The following is a 22,644-nucleotide window of genomic DNA, read 5'->3' on the forward strand; positions in this document are numbered from 1 at the left end:
CCAGCAGGATAACGCGCCATGTCATAAAGCATCTCAGACTGGTTTCTTGTACATGACAATGAGTTCACTGTACTCAAAGGGCCTCCACAGTCACCAGATCTCAATCCAATAGAGCGCCTTTAGGACGTGGTGGAACAGGAGGTTCGCATCATGCATGTGCAGCCGACAAATCTGCAGCAACTGTGCGATGCTAACATGTCAAAATGGTCCAAAATCTCTGAGAAATATTACCAGTACCTTGTTGAATCTATGCCACGAAGGATTAAGGCATGAGTCCAACTGGGTGCAAGTAAATTTTTTGTTTGTGTATTTTCTAAACCTAGATAAGCATATTAATGATACAAATGAATAGTGTTGTTTATCTAAGATTATAATTAACAAAATTAAAAACAACAATAATCTGCTGAATATTTAGTGACTAATAAATTAACTAATATTTTTTAAATATTTTTATATAAAAACACCTGGGCCATTTTGTAAACTAACCACCATTTATATGGTTAAAATCCTGAAAATGAATGAATGTCTGGTGATTAGAACCAATGCTGGAGAAAAACTGATATCAGTGAACAAAGTAGAACAAGATGAGACTTTGTCAAAGCTCGACAGGAACTGTACAGTACACAGGTTATGGATCAGTTTTTACCTCCATTTACAAGTGTAAGTAAGCATGGTTAACATGGTTGCCTTCTTGTTTTCTCTAGCTTGCAACATGTATTTAATTGTGTTTAGTTACTTGTAACCACTTGTAATGTATCTGGTGAACACTTTATATTTTCAAATTGCATCTAAAACCATGTTGAAAACAGGACGAGTGCTGCTTTGCTTGTAGATTTTAAATGCGTTTGTGAGCTTGCATCCCACTGCCTTTTGTCTTTGCTATGGCCACCGTCAGCTTTTCCTACTGTTTACATGTGCAGCGGTCAAGTTTCAAAATAGTTCAGCTTTTGCCACTGTGTGGATTAATACTGAATGAGCGTCAAGAATCGAGCAATATGCTGGTGTTAAACTGCACTGCTTTAATGCACTCCTGCACTGGGCTCACACATACACTCTGCACTCTGACTGCTTTAAAATTGTTAATAAGCCGTTGTGGGCGTTTCTCTACATCTCGCACTGAACGAAGCCGACCAATCACAACAGACTGGGTCATCGGTCCAATCAGCGAAGCTTAGCCTCATGCTAAGGAGGAGTTTGGGAACAAATTAATTAGCTCAACGAATAGGGGAGTCGTTGGTATAATTAGGTAAGAATAAATGCATATTATAAGACAATGAAAGTGTTTTTGACCTTGAATGCATATCAGTCTGTTGTTGGAGACACCCAAAACCAAAATATGACCTTTTCAATGTATAATAGGGGCTCTTTAAAAGGGTTAAATAGCATAAGTATTTTAGCTTTCTAAAGCCAACATATTTGAAATAAATTACATTCCGTTATATTATGATATTTAAATTTGACTACAATTATTGTTTCAACAAGTAATTAGTAAGTTTAACCCACATAAATGTTAAAAGTAACCCTCTGCCTCATGCCAGAGCACCGTTCCTAGCATAAAGTATTACAGACATCGCAATCACCAACATTCTCCAGCACCCGATCAGCTGCCGTGGGTTGTTTATTTGCTCAAAAAGAGCAAGATGGGGAAAAATAGACTATTTCTGATTGCATGGTAATCATGTGATTTTTCCCCACTCTCTCCTTGGTGGAATGGGTTAATTAGGCTGAGCGTAAATCACTGGCACACCTGTTATGCTGCTCGTGTTAATCTGGACTACACACACACTCATGCATACATACACACACACATGCTCTTCTAACAGGCCCAAATTAGACATCACGCAATTAAACCCACCTGTCTTTTCTGCAGAGAATCTGCCTTTGCGTCTTCAAATGAAAGATTCAAGAGCACTCAAGTGTCGCCTTGTTTATCAGTGTCATTTTTTTTCTCTCTCTCAACTGTATACAGGTTGTACATTAGAGGTCCACAAGTCATTACTGCATTTTGGTGTATGTTTTGTTCGCGTAATACTGTTCCTGAGGAAACCATGGTATTTTTTTTTTAATAAGAAGCTTTGTGTTTTTAAAATAGTTCTGACAATGAACTGGTCAAAAATGGTAGTAGCATGTTTTCCTAAAGTTGCCATAGAGAAGCTAAATAAATAGCTAGATAATAAGAGCTTAATATGAAAATGGCATACTGTTAGCCTCAAACACCATTGTCTCCTCCTACTCAAGTAAATCCCATGAGTATAAGATCTTGGCGTTTAATGGGCCAATCAAAACAAAACTCAAATACACGGGATTATTAATATGCATATGCATGTTTGATTGGCCACAATCTTTTCTAAAGATAATAATACATTGATAATTGTTTCCCTTTAAGTTCATCTAAGCTTGTAATTACACTTACAATGTGTGTGTGACACTTATTTTAAAAGCTTATTTTGAATATCATAGAAAATACTGTGAAAAATTCCTCTGTTAAACACCATTAAACACCAAAAAAATTCACAGGAGGGCGAATAATTATGACTTAAACTGTAATCATTTTGAATAATCGTGATTACAATTATGACCAAAATAATCGTGATTATTGTTGTATAAACACAATATCACACAAGTAGCAGTGCGATGTGGCTGTATTTTTCCACCAGAGCCATTATACAGCCACATTGCACTATATATATATATATATATATATATATATATATATATATACATACATACAGTTGAAGTCAGAATAATCAGCCCCCCTTAATTATTAAACCACTTGTTTATTTATTCCCCAATTTCTGATTAATGGAGAGAAGATTTTTTTAACACATTTTTAAACATAACAGTTTATTAACTCATTTCTAATAACTTATGTATTTTATCTTTACCATGATGACAGTAAATAATATTGTACTCCATTTTTTTCAAGACACTTCTTTACAGCTTTAAGTGACATTTAAAGGCTGAACTAGGTTAATTAGGTTATTTAGGCAGGTTAGGGTAATTAGGCAAGTTATTGTATAACAGTGGTGTGTTCTGTAGACTATCGAGGAAAAATATAGCTTAAAGGGGCTAATATTTTTTTTTCCATAAAATGGTGTTTAAAAAATTAAAAACTGCTTTTATTCTAGCCAAAATAAAACAAATAAGACTTTCTCCAGAAGAAAAAATATTATCAGAAAATTTCCTTGCTCTGTTAAGCATCATTTGAAAAATATATAGAAAATAACAAAACAATTCAAAGGGGGCTAATAATTCTGACTTCAACTGTATATGTGATATTTATGTATAATATGTAGCTCCCAATTCGAAACATTTTGGTTGTAAACGTGAAACTTGTGCGTTTAACTTCAAACATTTAATAAATCACCTTTTCAGCTTTTCTCCAGTGAGGCCGGGTGTCTTGCGTCAGGGATTTTTGAACCCAAATGAGATGGCATGTGAAATGAGGGCCCCTCAGTGACTCCCACTGCGAGCAAAGATGGCAGACGGCAAGAGTCCTGAAAAATGTAATTAAACAGAGATAAGATTAATACAATCAGCATGTGGAATGACAGAAAGGTGGTGTTGTAGCAGAGGCATTGGAGGGCCCCAGGCCTGAGTGGAGCTCGGGCTAGTCAATGGGGTGAGGGGTTTTGGGCTGGAGGAAAACTGCTGGGATTGAGCGCTTTCAGGTTGAGGCAGTCCCGTGGTTTGAGGGTTTAAATTAGCGCTGAAAAGACAATTCCCATTAGGAAGGATTAGGGGCCTGCTGGCAGCTGACAGGGCCTAGGCACCAAAAAACTGGCAGGGGCATCTGGCGCACTCCACCCATGGCTACATGGCTAAAGTCAGTCGCAGTCAACAACATTCTCAAACACAAGCAATAACAAAACAGTGCTGCTGTGTACAGTTCACCTTCCTCTGACCTCTAATGGTTTTGAATAAACTTTGAATTTCATGCAAAAAATAAACAAATTTTTTAAGTCCACATTATTTACTCAGACTCACATTATTGAAAGTGTTTTCTCTACAAATAATTTTTTTTTTTTATCTATTCATAAATATTGAAATGTTAAAAAAAACAGTAGCCCCAGTGGGTCCACGTCCTGATGCTCGGTGAGAGGTTAAATATGGAGATAAACACTACTCTACAGATTATGTACTGGTTTCTATACTATCCCAGTTTTCAAACAAATTGGAAAAACTCTTTGCTTAAAGTCTTAAAAATTTCATGGAAACATTTTAGTTGATGAGCAATATGGTTTTGGGAAAAATAGATCAACATCTCTTGCATTAACAAAAATGATTAAGGAATAGTTTTGAAACAAAAGCGCAAAGTCTAAAGTGCATGGTGCAAAAGCATTAAAAAGGTGTCCAAATTCACTTTTGCTATTTTAAGGATGGAAAAATACGCTCTGCGCACTGACGTATGGTCTAACAGGGTTGTGCTTATTCTCTTAATGAGTTGTGGGTGTGTTTTGAGCATAACCTGCATTAAAACAATCAGAGTCTCATCTCTCATTCCCTTTAAGAGTCAGTTGCGCCGCGCTGTGGCACATTTGCTATTTACATAGCGCACTTTGTAAGTGGAAAAACTGAACGCTTCACTAGCAAGAAAACTAGCAGAGCATCTGCAGCACAAGGATAAAGAACGAGCCTCCTTCATTCCGACTTTTTACTTTCTTATTCTTTACTTTACTCCTTTACTTTCGTGGAGATTGTGTACGGTGTTGTACACACTCCACTAATGACATCCATTAGCCCACATATTTAATTTAGTTTGTTAAGCACAAAGAGTTGTTTCAAAACTTTTTCTAAAATTAGTTCTAATTTACAACAAACAAATAAAATAACAATAATAATAAAGTGTGCTCATAAAACTTAGAGTTATGTCCAAACAAACGACCTATTCTTATGCCCCATTTGGTGATGCATGTCTCCAAAAACCAACAGGTGGACAAATCTAAACGCGTTTTTTTTTAAACAAACATAAATATACATATAAATACAACTACTACTACTACTATTACTATTACTACTACTACTACTAGTAATAATAATAATAATAATAATAATAATAATAATAATAATAATAATAATAACAATAAAATAATTATAATAATAATAATAACATTATACAAGCCCCCGAGATGAAGAAGGTATGGAGGCAGTAGTTTTTATATTCATGTAGAAAATAATAATTTTTGTTCTTTCATTTAAATCCTATAATTCTTTTTAATTTTTAATTATATTTGTGTATTGCTGTACATGCTGTGTGTTTTAAGCAATATGCAAGTGTTTAAGATACTGAACTTTCAGCTGGTCTATTTTAGTTCCTCAAAATAGCAACATGCCAGCAATGTGCCTTAAAACACCTCTTTCTAGCCCGGAACACCAATGAGTCTATCTGTCAATGAGTCTATCTGTCAATAAGTCTGTCTGTTTGTCTGTCTATCAGGGAAGGTTAACTGATTACAATGTTTAAAGCTGCATTTCTGTACATTTCAGCATTACAATTATTATTATTATTTTTTTGCCGTAAAAAATATATTTGTAGCCGTAAAAATGTGAATTACTTGAAATTTATTCAACCCACATAATTAAAAATGATTATTCACATAATTATTATATTTGTTCATACCAGCTTTTACTTTTTTTATATTATATAGCGCCTTGCATATCATGTAATATTTAGTTTTAACTATCCTAATCATCTGTTAATTTCCTTTAGTTTATTCAGTTTTTTATAATTCAGTCTTAAAATAAATCTCACAATGTTTTGTTTAAAAAAAATCAAGCTAGTTTAAAATGCTTACACATAAGTAAGAACGTTTTTGATAACATATCACAAATGTAATTATATTCTAAAATATGTTTATAGTATGTTAAAGACGAGCACAAGGGCAAATAAAATAGAAAAACTGAAATATTTCATACATAATCCGATTACTTAAATTAGTAGACTGAATTTACTATTATCAAACTGAACCTACACAAATAAAAACAGATTACTCAGACTTACTCAGATATACAGATTAAAATAAAAGACCTGCTGAGCTGATTGGCTTTAAATTACAAATTGAGTATGAGGTATTTCTTCAAAAAATAATGCTTTTACGCCTGACATTTTGCGCATTGGTGTGCACAATCACATTAAGGCCCTTTATTTTGTCACGAAGCATTAAACGTCGACGAAAAACGCACCAAAAAAAGAAAAAAAACGTTCCAGTGGAACAGGCCCTTAGTGTTAAAATAAATCTCATAATTTTTGTTTGAAAATAGTTTAAAAACTTACACATGCAATCATTTTTTTATATGTTATTTTAGAAATTTAAGTACATTTTAAAATATGTTTACAGTACAAAAGATGGGCAACAAAAAAGTAAACCTAAAAATACTTCATAAATAATCAGTTTACTTAAAATAGTAGACTGAATTTACTATTATCAGACTGAACCTACGCAATTAAAAACAGATTACTCCCATAAATATCACATTTGTTTCAGCTTTACTTTTGTTAATATTAAATATCATCTATCTTAAAAACCAAAGAGACCTACTGAGCTGAACGGCTTTAAATTACAAATCCACGTCTCTTTTGCAAAGTGAGGATTCACAGTATCTCCCCAAACACTGTTTCTCGACTGATGCTGTGCATTCACTATATGTTTATTTATCTATATCCCCAACTCCCCGCTGATTTCTCTTGCTGCTTTAATTACTGTGGATGCTCCAACAATGAAGACAGAGCGCTAATCCACAATCCATACCCTGCTTCATCATGTTGTTTTAGCAGGGCGAAAAAGTTCATTTATTCCCTTTCATCTCCTATAGGGTTCTGCTTGTCAGGGGGCAACAGACAAGAGACCCACTGATTGTCATTAGCGTCCACCCTCCCGCCCGGCTAATTTAAAGAGACAGCGTTCAGGTCTTGAGGTGAGCCGAAGGGGGGGCGACCCGTCGAGAGAGAACAGAAAAGCGCCTGAAGTTTCTCCAAAACCCACCGGCAGCTTTTTTTGTTTGGGGGATCGAAAGGCAGCACTGAACAATAACAAGTGCAATCCGATTAAAAACTGTCTTTTGATTAACGTTTATTTGCATGATAATAAGCGCGAGACGATAAGCGATGAGACCGCCATCTCCTTTTTTTATTTCTTTACCATCCAGCACACATTTTTTTGCAGCTTTTCAATGGCCTGTCTCTCCATCCAGCTGTGTGGATTGTCTTAAATGTGTTGTCTTCTGCCCGGTAACTCGCTAACAGGAACTCCTGCCGTAGCAGAAAGCAAGATCAGCGCAGGAGGAGACCGCAATATCTCGGCGGAGGCAGACCGATGACAGCCTCGGTGTCATGGGGCGATTAAAGATCACGCCGTGCATCCAGCGCCACCGTCTACCCATCATGCATCTGTGCGCCAGAGTCCGTCTCGAGCCCTTCTTAATGTAATGAAGCAAAACCTCCACTTCATACCGTACTTTGTTATCACCGCGGTTGCATTATGGTGTTGGAGCTATCAGAACAAAAGCAGCACATGGAAAGTGTGTGTGTGTGTGTGTGTGTGTTTGTGTGTTGTTGTTGTGAGCTGAGAGGCAAGCGACAGGGGATTTCACCGCTTGGTATTTCTGCAAAGCTCCAGAGAGAAACATGCCTCAAGCTATCGTCATGTTACAGACAAATGAAGAAGGGGCGATGTGTGATCTCTGCAAATTTGCTCTCTCTCTCTCTCTCTCTTCACTTACTCTTCTATTTTTTGTATATTCTTTCACTCTCTTTTTCTCCGCTTGACTCTCAAGTGGCACAGAAATCAAACAATTAGCAGGAGGGAAATAAAGGTCCTGCTTTGCCCTCTGGCACTTGTAAACATGGCAACCATGTTTGAAAAATCTTGCCTTTATTATACAGGTTCTGCTTTGCTCTGTCTGTGGAGCGTGCGCCATCTTTCTCTTTTTTTAATGATTCTTTTTTTTTTCTAGTTTTGCGTTCACAAAAAAAGTTGTCACTTTGGTTTTCTGAAAACAACAGGAAAAGCTGTAAAGTGTGTATTCTTACGCTGCTCTGTGAAATATGCTGGGTTACACACAATTGATTTGTGTTGGGTCAACATGAAGGAATTAAGTTAGCTTATTAGTTTTTACACATTTAAGTGGATTGACCATGAAACAATTAAGTTGTCCCAAAAAAAACTCAGTAATTGTGTTGTTTCAGCTTATTTTATATACAGTTGAAGTCAGAATTATTAGCCCCTCCTTTTTTAACACATTTCAACATATACTAGTTTTAATAACTCATTTCTAATAACTGATTTATTTTATCTTTGCCATGATGACAGTTAATAATATTGGACTAGATATTCTTCAATACACTTCTATACAGCCTAAAGTGACATTTAAAGGCTTAACTAGGTTAACTAGGCAGGTGGGGGTAATTAGGAAAGCTATTGTATAATGATGGTTTGTTCTGTAGACTATCGAAAATAATGGGGCTAATAATTTTGTCCCAAAAATGGTTAAATAAATTAAAAACTGCTTTTATTCTAGTCGAAATAAAACCTAAATAATAATAAAATAATAAAAATGAGACTTTCTCCTGAAGAAAAAATATTATCAGACATACTTATTGGGAAATATAAAAAAATTATAATAATAATTGAAAGAGGGCCATATAATTCTGACTTCAACTGTACGTACTTTGAAACAAACTGCACATGCTGTATCTGGAGTGTGAATGCACATGTATGTACTGTAATATTTTGCATTACTCATTTAGGTCTACCGTCAACAATACACTGTAAAAAATCCATTATTCAATATAAATAATGGCTGTTAAATTACAGAAATTTACAGGAATTTAGATTTTAAGGAAATTTCAGTAATTTAATGTCTGTTGTTTTACAGTTAATGTCTGTAATTTAACGGCCGTTATTTTACTGTTGTTTTTTCGGCACCCCGTAAAATAATACATTTTTAAACAATATAGTTGCCGAAGCTTATAGATGCCATTTTCCTTCCATCTTTTTTATAATTATTTTTAGTTTTTTTTTTTACCTTTATTTGTATATAGGCATGGGATGATAATTTTTAAGGTATACCGCGGTTTGGAAAAGTCATGGTTTTACACCATCAAAATGTTCTGCTTTACTGTTCCTATGGTAAATGTAAGATTTTTTATTCACTTTTTTGTTGTTTGTTTTTTTAAGGACAACAGTATCTCCAGCAAAAAAGAAATCCAAAGATGCTGTTTTAAATTGTAAAGAAATCTGTGTTTTTGTAAACAATGAAGATATCAGAAGTCAATTATTCATTTAAATTATTTAGCCGGACATGTTTCTCAAATTAATATATATAAAAAAGACATTTACCGTAAAATAACAGACGGTAAATTACAGAAATTTACCAGTAATTTGGATTTAAGGACATTTCTGTAGTTTAATGATTTAATGATTCATTTGAATTATTTAGCCTGACATGTTTACTGTTCCGAAATATTATAAATGTTTCTCAAAATAAAATATATTTAGTGAAAATACTGGGTTCAAAGAAAAAGTTTTAGTTTTTTACTCAGATTTTTACAAAAAGAATATACTTTAGAGCAGTAATCACTATACTGTGAAACCGTGACATTTTTATCCAAGGTTATCATACCGTCAGAATCTTATAGCGGCCCAAAGTTAAATGCGTGCTGTGTGTGTGTTTACGACATCATGTGTGACTCATCGTTGCAACTCCACAACAAATACATCAAATAATCATTGGGAAAGTTCTTACTGTAGTATTTCTTACAAACGTTACGTGAGATCTGCTTCATTCATGTCTGTCACTGTGCTGTTTATCTGATGCAGCCGAGGCAGAGATTGAGGCACACTCTGACAGGCACATGGGAACGATGGGCAGGGAGAACCAGCATTAAAGGCACAGACATCAATAACAGCTACATTGTGTTCAAAGCAGAAAATTCTAATATTCTGAAAGATATAATAATTAATCTGAAGGGTGTTTTGAGCTAAAACTTTACAGACACATTCTGGAGACACCAAAGACATATATTAAATCTTGAAAAGGGGGTAAAACAAGTGCCCTTTAAGTGGTCCCCCAAAAAACTCCAGAATTGTTTTGTTTCAGCTAATTTTAAATATGTAGTTTTGAACTTACGGCAAACATAATTTTTGAGTGTACTGTAAAAAAACGATTACTTAAAAAAGTGAGTAAACCCATTGCCTTAAAAGATGACAAGTGGATTTTACTTAAAAAAAATTAAAGAATTTATTTCGTAACTTAAATGTTTATAAGTAATAAGTGTGCACAAAGTTAATTTACTCTTTCAGCGAATCGCCTTTTACAGTGGACTAAGTGTTCTGTGTTTGGGCGTTTGGGACGGTGTATTCAGTGTATAAAGGGAACAGAAGTCTGTCTAAGTGAGTTTCTTAACTCTGGGAGCTCCTCACAGCGAGGAGTTTGCATGTACATAAAAGAGCAGGTCAGCTCTCAAACATTGCACTCGGGACCGTGAACGAGTCGCAGACTAAAGCTACACGCTATAAAATGGATCAGGATCAACTATATATACATGTTCTGAGAGCAGACAACATTTTATACTTAAAACGTATATTTAAATGTTGTGTTTTAAATTATGTTGTGTTTCTGCTATCATTTCTGCCTTTCTCTCTTAGCTCACAAGGAGGGACATTTGTGGGGTTTTTTTTCCTTTGGGTTAGCAAAGTATTTGTTTTGCTAATTATATTTAGAAATTGTATCAATATATTACTATTTTTTCTTGATTATACCTGTTTGTATATGACATTTATAGCTGTTTTGCACAATTTTATTGTTAAAATCTAAATCTTTTACTCTTAAAATCTAAAACTTTTTTGTTATTTAAAATGCTTATAAATTATGTAACAGAAAATGATGTTATTATATATTGTAAATGAAACTTGCAGTAATTAAATTATGTCTTAATATAATGTTTATAATACACAATGCATGCATAGTTATTTATTAAAGTGCAAACAAAATATGACTGAATACTTAAATGTGAATATAAATATGAACAAAGCTTAAATATTTAACACAGAGTCAATTGGCTTTAATACCTTTAATTACAGCTATACACTATCTGACAAAAGTCTTGTTGTTTATCTAAGTTTTAGGAACAACAAATAATAACTTGACTTCTAGCTGATCATTTGGTATCAGAAGTGGCTTATTTGAAAGGCAAAGGCCTCTAGATTATGCTTATTTCACCAAAATAAAACATGATCATGGATTGATTTTAAATGATTATTTAAATAGTACAGCTCTAACTTTTGAGTCATGCTGCAGTGGAGAAAGAATGAATATTGTGTATGACTCCCATGGGCTTGGACGACTGCATCCATACATCTCTGCAATGACTCAAGAACGTATTAATAAAGTCATCTGGAATGGCAAAGAAAGCGTTCATGCAGGACTCCCAGAGCTCATCAAGATTCTTTGGATTCATCTTCAATGCCTCCTCCTTCATCTTACCCCAGACACGCTCAATAATGTTCATGTCTGGTGAATGGGCTGGCCAATCCTGGAGCACCTTGACCTTCTTTGGTTGCAAGAACTTTGGGTCCCACTTTATATTAGGTGGCCTTAACTACTATGTATTTACACAGGAATTAATAGTTTGTTACAATGTACTCATTGTGTAAATACATGTATTTACTGTGTACTTATGCTTGATTAAATACAAGTATGTAATTACATCTGTAATTAACTTCTGTAATTACATTTGTAAATACACTGTTGACCATCCCCTACACCTTCACCCACCCTTAAACCTACCCATACCACCAAACCTGTCCATAACCCAACCTCTATCCCAACTCAGAAGCACCACAAGTGTTCTCAAATACATCATAAACACAGTAAGTACATTGTATTTATTTTTTTGATGCAAGTACATATTAGTTAAGGACACTTAATATAAAGTGGGACCGAACTTTGATGTAGAGGCTGAAGTATGAGAAGGAGCGCTATCCTGCTAAAGAATTTGCCCTCTCCTGTGGTTTGTAATGTAACGGGCAGCACAAATGTCTTGATACCTCAGGCTGCTGATGTTGTGAACCTCGCTGCTGATCTTTTGCATGCCCCAATACTGAATATAACCCCAAACCATGATTTTTCCTTCACCAAACTTGACTGATTTCTGTCAGAATCTTGGGTTCATGCGGGTTCCAGTAGGTCTTCTGCAGTATTTGTGATGATTGGGATGCATTTCAACAGATAATTCATCAGAAAAAACTACCTTCTGCCACTTTTCCAAATGATCAACTAGAAGTCAAGTTATTATTTGTTGATCTTATAACTGGGATCGACTACAAAACTTATGTCAGGGAGTGTAGACTGAGTATCCTAGCTTTTTATTTTATTAAATCTTAATATTGAAATACTGAGGGTTTGATACAGAATGTAAATAACAAAATCTTGATAATAAAAATAAAACAATAAAAATAACAGTTATTATAATAATAATAATAATAATAATAATAACAGTAATAATAATATTATTATTAATAATAATAATAATAATAATAATAATAATAATAATAATAATAATAATAATAATAATAATAATAATAGACTGACTATCGTCATTATTATTTGGATTTTTTGTTTTAAATAAATAAAAGTATAAAATATTTTTCCACAATAACAACTTCTAATTATTAAACATACAAAAACAGCAAAAATACTGACAATAAAATATAGTACTACCATTAAAGTTTCCTCATGACAATAAATAAATAAATAAAACAAAGGACATTTCAGGATCACAGAATCTCCTTATGCCCCACACCAAACACATATATTTTACAGATCAGAATTAGATTTGCCATTAAAACGCTGATATTATCAGATAGAGGACAGAGATTGGAGATTTACCACCATGTCCGCGTCTACCTGTAATCCAATTCTGAACAGAGATAAACTAGGCTTTAAACCTCAATCTATGGAGCGCTAGATTAGCAGGCGGACGAATATAAGGAGCTTTCGAGAGCAGAAAGATGTCCTCAGCCAGAACACTCTTATTGAATCATTGATCAGGGACAGCGGCGTGGATGTGTTCGCTCATCTCCGCCAGCTTTTGAGGGATTGTCTACATTACGTCCCGACTGGAGTAATAAAGCGCTCGCACCTCTGCTGTGTTAGGTTCATTTCATAATAGCTTTGATCTTTCCGAGTGCCATCGCGGAAAATACAGTTGGCCATAAAATTAGCATTTTCTGATTGCAGGCTGAAGCTGCGGGAAACGCCGTAAAAAGGCAGATCCACCCAGTTTAAACAAAACTGAAGCGCTCCTGTTCATTTCAAGGAAGAACAATTGTGGAGTTATTCCATAATGTACTTTAAAACAAAGAAAGGTCATTTAGATGTCCTTAAATTTAAAAGGATATTTACATTTTAGGCCAGATTGGACAGCCATTGTGATCTCTCAGCTTCTTTACAGGAGCTCAATGTTTGTGTGAGTAAAGAAAGACTCAAATAATAGCTAAGATTATTCTCATTTGTATAGCTAAGATAAAAACTCATTTGTGATTTTAACACATAAATAAAAATTGATTATACTATAAGGTACATTTCTCGCTATTAACAAACCATTAACTACGACTTTTCACTATTGTAATCTCCTATTTTGTTACTTATTATTAGTTACACTGTAAAACCTAACAGTGAAAAGCACAAAATGAAATAAGGTAGTTTAACTTAATAATTTGAGTTATTTTGACTAAATGAAAAAGAATTATGGTGACGCATAAGCTGGTAACGTTAAGCAGAACTCAAACCTAATGAGTTATGAAATAATTAATTATTTATTTAGTATTAACTCTAATACCAAGCCATTTGAGTAGTTATATTGTTGTTTGGACTTAATTTGGACAACCCTAAATGTTTGTATATATATGTACACTGTAAAACCCAAAAAGTTAAGGTAACTCAAGCCATTAGAGGAAACCGATTGCAACAAACCATTTAAGTTCAAAAACAAATCCTAATGAGTACTGTGAACTTAATCCATTTGAGAAAAAGAAGCAATTTGAGCACAGTAAAACCCAATATATGAAGAGAACTCAAACCAACTGAGTACTGTTAAACCCGATGTGTTAAGGCAACTCAAACCAGTTGAGAAAACCGACTGCAACAAAACATGAGTTAAAAAACTAATCTATATGAGTACTGTGAACTTCCTCCATTTAAGTTGAAGTAATGAGGTATTTAATGAACTCATTACCTTTAACCCTGAGTTCAAAACTATTTTCAAATGGGTAGAATTAACTTTCAGTCAATTTTGAGTTAACTACACTCATTTCATTTGATCATGCTGACTGTTGGGTTTTGAGGTGCATATGACTTAATTTACAGTACTCAAACCCTTTTGATTCAAACCTTAAATGGTTTGCCGCAATCAATTTCCTCAAACAGTTTGAGTTAACTTATTGGGTTTTAAAGTGTACTGAGGTAGTAGTTATGGTTTAGGTGCAATGTTATAAAAAGTTGACGCAACTTAAATATGTAAGGCAACCTGCTGCAGAGCTTTTTTTTTTTTTTAGTTGACTCAACTTAAAGTCAAGTGCAGTAGATTGAAAAGATTACTTTTGCTGCTTGTTTAAACTACTTAAGTGAAATGAGTTGAACCAACACAATTCTTGACTTTTTTTTGGGACAGCTTAACTGTTTTACGTTCAATCCACTTAAATTTGTAAAAAAAAAAAATAATAATAATAATAATAAATAAAGTTAACAACCTTTTTTTGTGTTGTGGCCACATGAAGGAATTGTGTGGAATGCAGATTTTTTTTATCTTTATTTTTTGTGTATTTTTTGTGATTTTTTGTGAATTTTCAGTGAAACGCACCTAAAAAACTCATTCGTGATTTTAATACCTAAAGAAAACTTGTTCATACTTTATTTTAAGGTACATTTCTTGCCATTAACAACATTAACTATGACTTTTCACTATTGTAATCCCCCAATTAGCTGCTTATTAATAGTTATTGAGGTAGTAGTTAGGTTTACTGTAAAAAAGTTGACTTAACTTAAAATCGTAAGGTAACCTGCTGCAGAGCTTTTTGTTTTAGTTGACTTAAATCAGTTCACTGAGAAAAAATGACTTCTGCTGCTTGTTTAAACAGTTTATTTAAAATTAGTTGAAACAAAACAATTATTAAAGTGTATTTCGGGACTACTTTATTGTTTTATGTTCAATCCACTAAAACTAGTAAAACCGATTAATTTAAGCTTAATCAAATTATGTTGAGAATAATAAAGGAATTGTGTGGAACTAAGAGAGGTTTTTTTTTTTTTTTTTGTCCAATGTACTTAGGTTAAACTAACTTTTTAGTCAATTCAAAAAAAGTTCCCTTCCAATTTTAAGTTGAGTCCATTTTTTTTTTTTTACAGTGTATTGGTCGCATAAGTTATGTAGAATAGGATCATGGAGAATGTGTACTTTATAAGTACTTATTTTAATAATAGGCATATTAATGAGCTATAAGTTAATAGTGAAATCGGTACTTAAAGTGTTACCAACAATGTACTTTTTATACCAAAAAAAAAAAAAAAATGACAGTAAAACCATTCTGACCACTTAATGAGTGCAGAAAAACTTTGATTCAAACAGAACTAATGAATGCTAATGTGTGAGACTGGAGTGAAGAAAGACTCTGATGTTAACAATATTAAATTGTTTCTATTCATTTGAAGGACATGAAATTATTTTATAATGTACATTTAAATAAAAAATTTGAGCTTACTCACATTCTATAAGTGCTAAATTGAACATTTTACACCAAATATGACAGCCACACCATTGTGAAATCTCAGTATCTTTTCAGAAAAGTCAGAGCCTATGTGTGAGACTAAAGCCAATATATATATATATATATATATATATATATATATATATATATATATATATATATATATATATATATGATTCGAACAAAACTGCACATTTACATATCAATGAAGATGAAATTGTTTTGTATTACACATTTAAAAATAAAAAGGACACAAAATTATTTGAACTCTGGGAAATTTTAGAAAATTGATAGCCAGATATGATAGTAATGCGCACAAAAAAGGTCTGGATCTTAACCTAACTCTCATTTAAATGCCCCTAAAATGTAAAAACATATTTAAGATTTTTTAACAAGACAAGGATTTGTTACAAAAAAAAAGTAATACACCCCAAATTTGACACCATTTTTGAACTCTCAGTTTCTTTTCAGGAAAGTCAGAACTCGATGTGTGACACTAGAAGAACAAATAATACAACCTCTGATTCAAACAAAACTACAGCTATTTCATTAATTTCAAAGAAAACAAATTGCTTTGTAATACATATTGAAGTACAATAAAGAAGCTCTATATATTGACCTAAAATGTCCTTACATAGTAAAAAGCATTCAGGATTTTACACCAAATTTGACAGTCCCCCCATACTGACTTCTCAATTGTTTTGTTTTCCAGGAAAATCAGAGCCCGAAGTGTGAGACTAGAGTTGGAAAAAAACTAATTCTGATTCATTCAAAACTAAGGCACTTTTATTCATTTCAAGGAGGAACAATTGTTTTGTGATACAGATTAAAATATAATTTAAAAAAAATTGTATCTTGACATAAAATTCCCCTAAAACGTTATACATATTTAAGATGTTATTACAAATTTGACAGTCACACCATCCTGACCTCTAAATCATTATAATCATATTTTTTTTAGAAAAGTCAGAGCCAAATGTGTGAGACTAAAGGGAAAAATACTAGCTCAAACTAAGGCACTTTAATTCATTTAAAACAAATGCTTCCTATTGTTTTGTATTGTACATTTAGATATAATTAAAATGTCCATACCTTGACCTAACTTTCATTAAATTAACTAAAACGGAAAAAACACTATTGATTTAAAGAGTACTAAGGACCTTTTATTCATTTCATTTTAATGAAGAAGGTCTATATCTTAACCCAACTCATTAAAATACCACTAAATCAAATAAACAAACAAACAAACAAACATTTTAAACAAATTTTGATAGTCACACTATCCTGACCTCTCGGTTTAATTTCAGGAAAGTCAGAGCCTGATGTGTGAGACTACAGCGGAAGACAAAAAACACTTTCTGATTCAACCAAAACTGAGGCACTATTATTCATTTCAAAGAAGAAGAATTGTATTGTAATACACATTAAACCTACAATTTGACCTAAAATTCCCCTAAAATGTGATGAGTATATAATATTTTACTCCAAATTTGCTAGTCACACCATCCTGAACTCTCAATTATTATTATTATTATTTTTTTTTTCAGGAAAGTCAGAGACAAATGTGTGGGACTATATGTCTTATTGTTTTTAATGAACGTTTAAGTATCATTAAAATATCCATATCTTGACTTAACTCTCATTAAAAAGACTGGAGCGAAAAAAAGACTGAAAAAAAACTGATTCAAAGAAAACAATAGTTCTGTAATACACAATTTAAGAAAGAAAATCTGTATCTTAACTCAAATCATTAAAATGCCCCTAAAAGGTACATTTTTTTAAATTGTATTTAACTTTAAGCCAAATTGACAGTCACACTATCCTGACGTCTCCGGAAAGTCAGAGCCTGATGTGTGAGACTAAAAGAAAGCAAAAATACTTACTCAAACTAAGGCACATTTATTAATTTAAAAGAAATATGTCTTATTGTTTTTAATGCACGTTTAAGTATCATTAAAATGTCCATATCCTGACCTAAATCTCATTTTAATGACTAGAGGAGCAAAAAACACTCTCTGATTCAAAGAAAACTAAGACACTATTATTAATTTTATTAATTAGTTAAGTTTTGTAATACACATTTAAAAAAAGAAAGTCATTAAAATCCCCCTAAAATGTACTAAATAAATAAATTCTACACCAAATTTGACAGTCACACCATCCTGACCCTCAGTTTCTTTTCAGGAAAGCCAGAGCCCGATGTGTGAGGCTCTCTGCTTCAAACAAAGCATGTAAAGATCTGTATTTTGATTTAAAATATCCTAAAGTATCTAAGATTTTATGCAAAATTCAACAGTCACACCATTCTGACCTCTTGGGGTTTTTTTCAGGACAGTGAGAGCCCGATGTGTGAGACTGAACTCTCTGATCCAAACAAAACTGAGGCGCTTTTATTGATTATAAAGAACAACAACCGTTTCGTAATATACATTAAAATATAATAAAAAAAGATCTGTACCCTGACCTAACTCTAAATCAAATGCTCCTAAAATTAAAATAATAACAATATTATTAATATTTCACACCAAATTCGACAGCCCCACCATCCTGGCCTCTCAGTCTAGTGAGCGCGCAGTGTGTGTGAGACTAGAGGCTCTCTGATAGATGCTCTGTGTTCTACTGCCCTCCAATGGCGGACGCTCATGTTCTGCAGCGGGACAGTTAGTCAGATAGTTAGCCTGGTCAGCGGCAGGCCTGGGAGAGCTGCTCGTGTTCGGCCCCTTTGCAGCTGGCTTGAGCACTCAACGGCAGACCACAGTGCCAAAAAACTGAGGCTCTAATACGCGTCAACTGTAGACCCGGGCCTATTATGTCACCGTCCGTCCTGGAAGAAAGCAGGATACGGAAAAAAAAAAAAACCTGCAATGGTGGAAACTGTCATAAACCCTTCTATTCATTTAGTTACACATGCAGATCCACACGCACACACTGAAGTGAACGCAGACAGTATGCAGAGGCCCAGATGGCTGGTTCACAATGGCGGGGCAGGGCAGCCTTTGATAGGTTTGAGTGATTGATTTCAGGCTTGACTGGCTCTGATAGAGTCACCTCAGGAGGTGCCTGGCAACCACAGCTTCTCTCCACAACTTTCCATTGAGGGCCCGGGGCCGGCAATCACACTGGATGCCCAGCTGACTCGGAGCCGTCCCCCTTTAAACTCAAAATGTGTCCAATCCCTGAAAACCGCAGCTCTACAAAACCTCTACTTCCTGCACCGCATACTGCGAAAATTCTGCCTGGAAAAAAAAATGAGTCTTTGTCACGGCTAGCACAAAAGATTTTGTTCACTGTAAGACTAATCATTTTTATGATTGTAATTTTTTATAATACATCAATGTATTAAATCAAGCAAATACACGCTAACAAAAAATAATAGTTATTTAACATGGTATTATTTTAAGCATTTATATATTGCTAGTATATCAAAGTTGTATTATATTATCTATATAAATGTCAATTGTGGTTTATATAAATAAGTTATGTGATAATCATTCTGTAACACATATTTGGACTTTTTTATTTCTTTTTGACTGTAGCAGGATGATACTACATTATTTTTGTAATTAGGTTGGACAAGGCTTTCCTTGTAAATAAAATAAAACAAAACTCTACAGTGGTAACAATATTACATTAAGCATTAAAACAATAAATAAGTACAAACATAAATAAATAAATACATACAAAAATAAATAAAAATAAATAAATAAATAAATAAATACATATACATATAAAAAAATAAATAATAAATAAAAACATACATAAAACATAAAAACATAAATAAATAAATAAATAAACAAACAAACAAAAAATAATGCATAAATAAATAAATAAATAAATAAATAAATAAATAAATAAATAAATAAATAAAGTAAGTAAGTAAGTAAGTATTTAAACTTAGATTGTGCAAGTCATTCCCAGGAAATAAATCACTGCATAAATATGAAAATTTATCACAGTATTAACATTTTTTGGACATACCATGATTATATCATGGTATTCTTAGAATTACATTAGGGTAGTTTACTATGTAAACGCATATGTTTTTATGTATGGTAAACCTTTGTTATAATGGCAATTTTTATATGATGTTTGCAGTAGGCCTACATCATAAAACCAATGATATAAATAAATGATCATATTATTACTATGTTATTATTGTGTTATTAATGCGGTACATTACTTTTTATTTTCTTTGGACTTTGCTATGCTATATGCATATGGTAGAAAAATGCAATATAGAAAAGAGCTTTTTTAACATTTAGCACATCATTTTGACCACATCTACATGAAAAGATTGAGTGTTTACATTTGATTGACTAGTTACATACATTGAATTGTAAAATGTACAGCATTTTGGTTGCCAGTAATACTGTAAAATTTACAAGAGCACTGTAAATGACCAAATACAGTTGTGCTGTAAAGCAGTTGTAAAGCTTACATTACAGTATAGTTTCTGTAACCAAAAAAAAACAAAGCCGCTTATAAGTAAATAGCTATTAAAACTGTCAAAAAATGCATATATTGCACAAAAATATATATGTGCTTATTGTTTACTTTATTTTCCACTTATTTAAATGTCCTTCTGTACAGTATATACTGTAAAAAGTTCCACACATTTAAAAGAATTAAGGGTAAATAAAGGAATATAATATAATAAAGTATTAATAAAGTAATTCAACAATATAATAAATGATAAATAAAGGAATTACATAACATAATAAAGGATAAATTAATTATATAATATAATAAAGAACAAATAAAGGAATGCTATAATATAATAAAGGGAAAATGAATTAAATAATATAATAAAGGGTAAATGAATAATATAATATAATAAAGGATGAATAAAGAAATTCAATAATATAATAAATGATCAATAAAAGAATTATATGTAATATAATTAATGATAAAGGAATTATACAATATAATAAAGAGCAATAAAAGAATTATATAATATAATGTAGAACAAACAAAGAATTATATAATATAATAAAGGATAAATGAATTAATTAAATAATATAATAAAGGATAAATAAAGAAATTATGTAATATAATAAAGGATAAATACATTAAATAATATAATAAAGGGTAAATAAGGGAATTATATTAATTCCTAATAAAGGAATTAAGTAAAATTTTTAGTTTCTTCAAATTTAAGTGGATTGAAAATAAAACAATTAAGTTCTCCCTAAAAACCCTCAAGAATTGTGTTGTTTCAGCTCATTTTAAATAAGTAGTTTGAACAGACAGCCAACATATTTTTTAATGTATGGCAACTGTACTATTTTCTAAGCTTTGCAATCAATGCCGACTACAGGTCCATGTCGGTGTTTTAATTAAGGACGAGTAAATTAGTGAAAACATTGATTCCTTGTCTCCTCAGGTCGCTGCACCTCCGAGGTGGTAATTGAAATGACATGGAGGCGGTTGGCGTCTGCTTGAGCACAGGGGTGTCATATCCAGCGTGGCGCCGTGGCGGGTCTGGCCTGCCCGTATCCAGTCATGGCGAACGGCAGAGAGGACGCAATTCCCCCCGCAGCTACAGTATCTGTCCCGCGCTTTCATATCACGTCGGTGACAACACCGTACAATCAATTAAGCGGCACGGAGCGGCTCTGATCCTCGTTCCTTGAGACTCGTCTTCCGCCACTAACAGGGGTTAAACTCAGCCTTCACCCAGTCGCCCGTCAGCTCAGATCACAAAGGAAGATGCATTGCCGCTCTAATTACATGCGTACGGGTCTCGAAAATCCAATTATGTTTGCACTCCTAATCACATCGCCTAATTGTACAAAGTAAATAAATCAAGGCCGTCCCTTGCCACCGCAATGGGATCGCCGTACTAATAGTGCCATATTAATCACCTTGATCACATCAATGGCAGGCAGGTAGAGTCGCGAGCTCCGTCCCTCATTTGAATAATTAACATCTTAAAACCGTTTCCCCGCTCTCCCCGTTTCCCGCCACGCAATGCATGCTTTTAATTGCCCGTTTATTTATGCGTCGAAGTTTGCCACCATGCATAATTTATCGGATAGTTTTACACGCGTTTATGAAATTGTCTCGCCGAATTACAAATGCTACGTTTATTTAGGATTAAATTTTAATGGCTGGAGTTTGTTGGCGGAATTGATTTGGATAATTGTGTCCTCCAGCTACTTCGCGAGTGCGTTTCATCCTCCGACTCCGCCATAACAGCGATACCCGAAGCAATTAACCTCTTCCTAAGAAGCTCTCTGATAATGTGCTTTTGCGGTCGTTGTTTTTAACCTCTTGTTTAGAGTTTGTTCAAGCCAACGGCCTGAAGATCATGATGTTTAGAGACATGTTTGTTAGTCTGGTGGGCCTTTACTAGATGAAGGGAGAGTCAGTCTAATTGTAAATTAAATTATCAAATGCATCTTGAGTAGTTAGAAGAGATCAATCAATCAATCAATCAATCAATCAATCAATCAATCAATCAATCAATCAATCAATCAATCAATCAATCAATCAATCAATCAATCAATCAATCAATCAATCAATTACATTTGAGAACCACAGTGTTAATAAATGAACAGATACATCTAATTTGTGATTCTAACATCTAAGTTTAAGCTGTTGGTTTGGGTTAGCTATAATACAGACCATCAGTGAAGTATTGATTGATTCTTTCTTTCTTTCTTTCTTTCTTTCTTTCTTTCTTTCTTTCTTTCTTTCTTTCTTTCTTTCTTTCTTTCTTTCTTTCTTTCTTTCTTTCTTTCTTCCTTCCTTCCTTCCTTCCTTCCATCCATCCATCCATCCATCCATCCATCCATCCATCCATCCATCCATCCATCCATCCATCCATCCATCCATCCATCCATCTATCTATCTATCTATCTATCTATCTATCTATCTA

The 22,644-nt window shown here is 33.3% G+C and overlaps 1 long non-coding RNA gene across 9 annotated transcripts in view; it reads right to left on the bottom strand.

Annotated features, from left to right (window-relative positions):
- Positions 1-22,644, bottom strand: part of LOC141380811 (uncharacterized) — a 190,429-nt gene that overhangs the window by 91,934 nt on the left and 75,851 nt on the right. For 7 of the 9 annotated variants that reach the window (XR_012399676.1, XR_012399672.1, XR_012399673.1 and 4 more), the window contains exon 5: positions 3,368-3,497. The exons of the other annotated variants lie outside the window; for them this stretch is intronic. This is a non-coding gene — a long non-coding RNA (uncharacterized lncRNA). The remainder of the gene's footprint in view (positions 1-3,367; positions 3,498-22,644) is intronic. 9 annotated transcript variants of the gene reach the window in all.

Source organism: Danio rerio, chromosome 24 (genome assembly GCF_049306965.1).
Source record: "Danio rerio strain Tuebingen ecotype United States chromosome 24, GRCz12tu, whole genome shotgun sequence".
NCBI classification, from domain to species: Eukaryota; Metazoa; Chordata; class Actinopteri; order Cypriniformes; family Danionidae; genus Danio; species Danio rerio.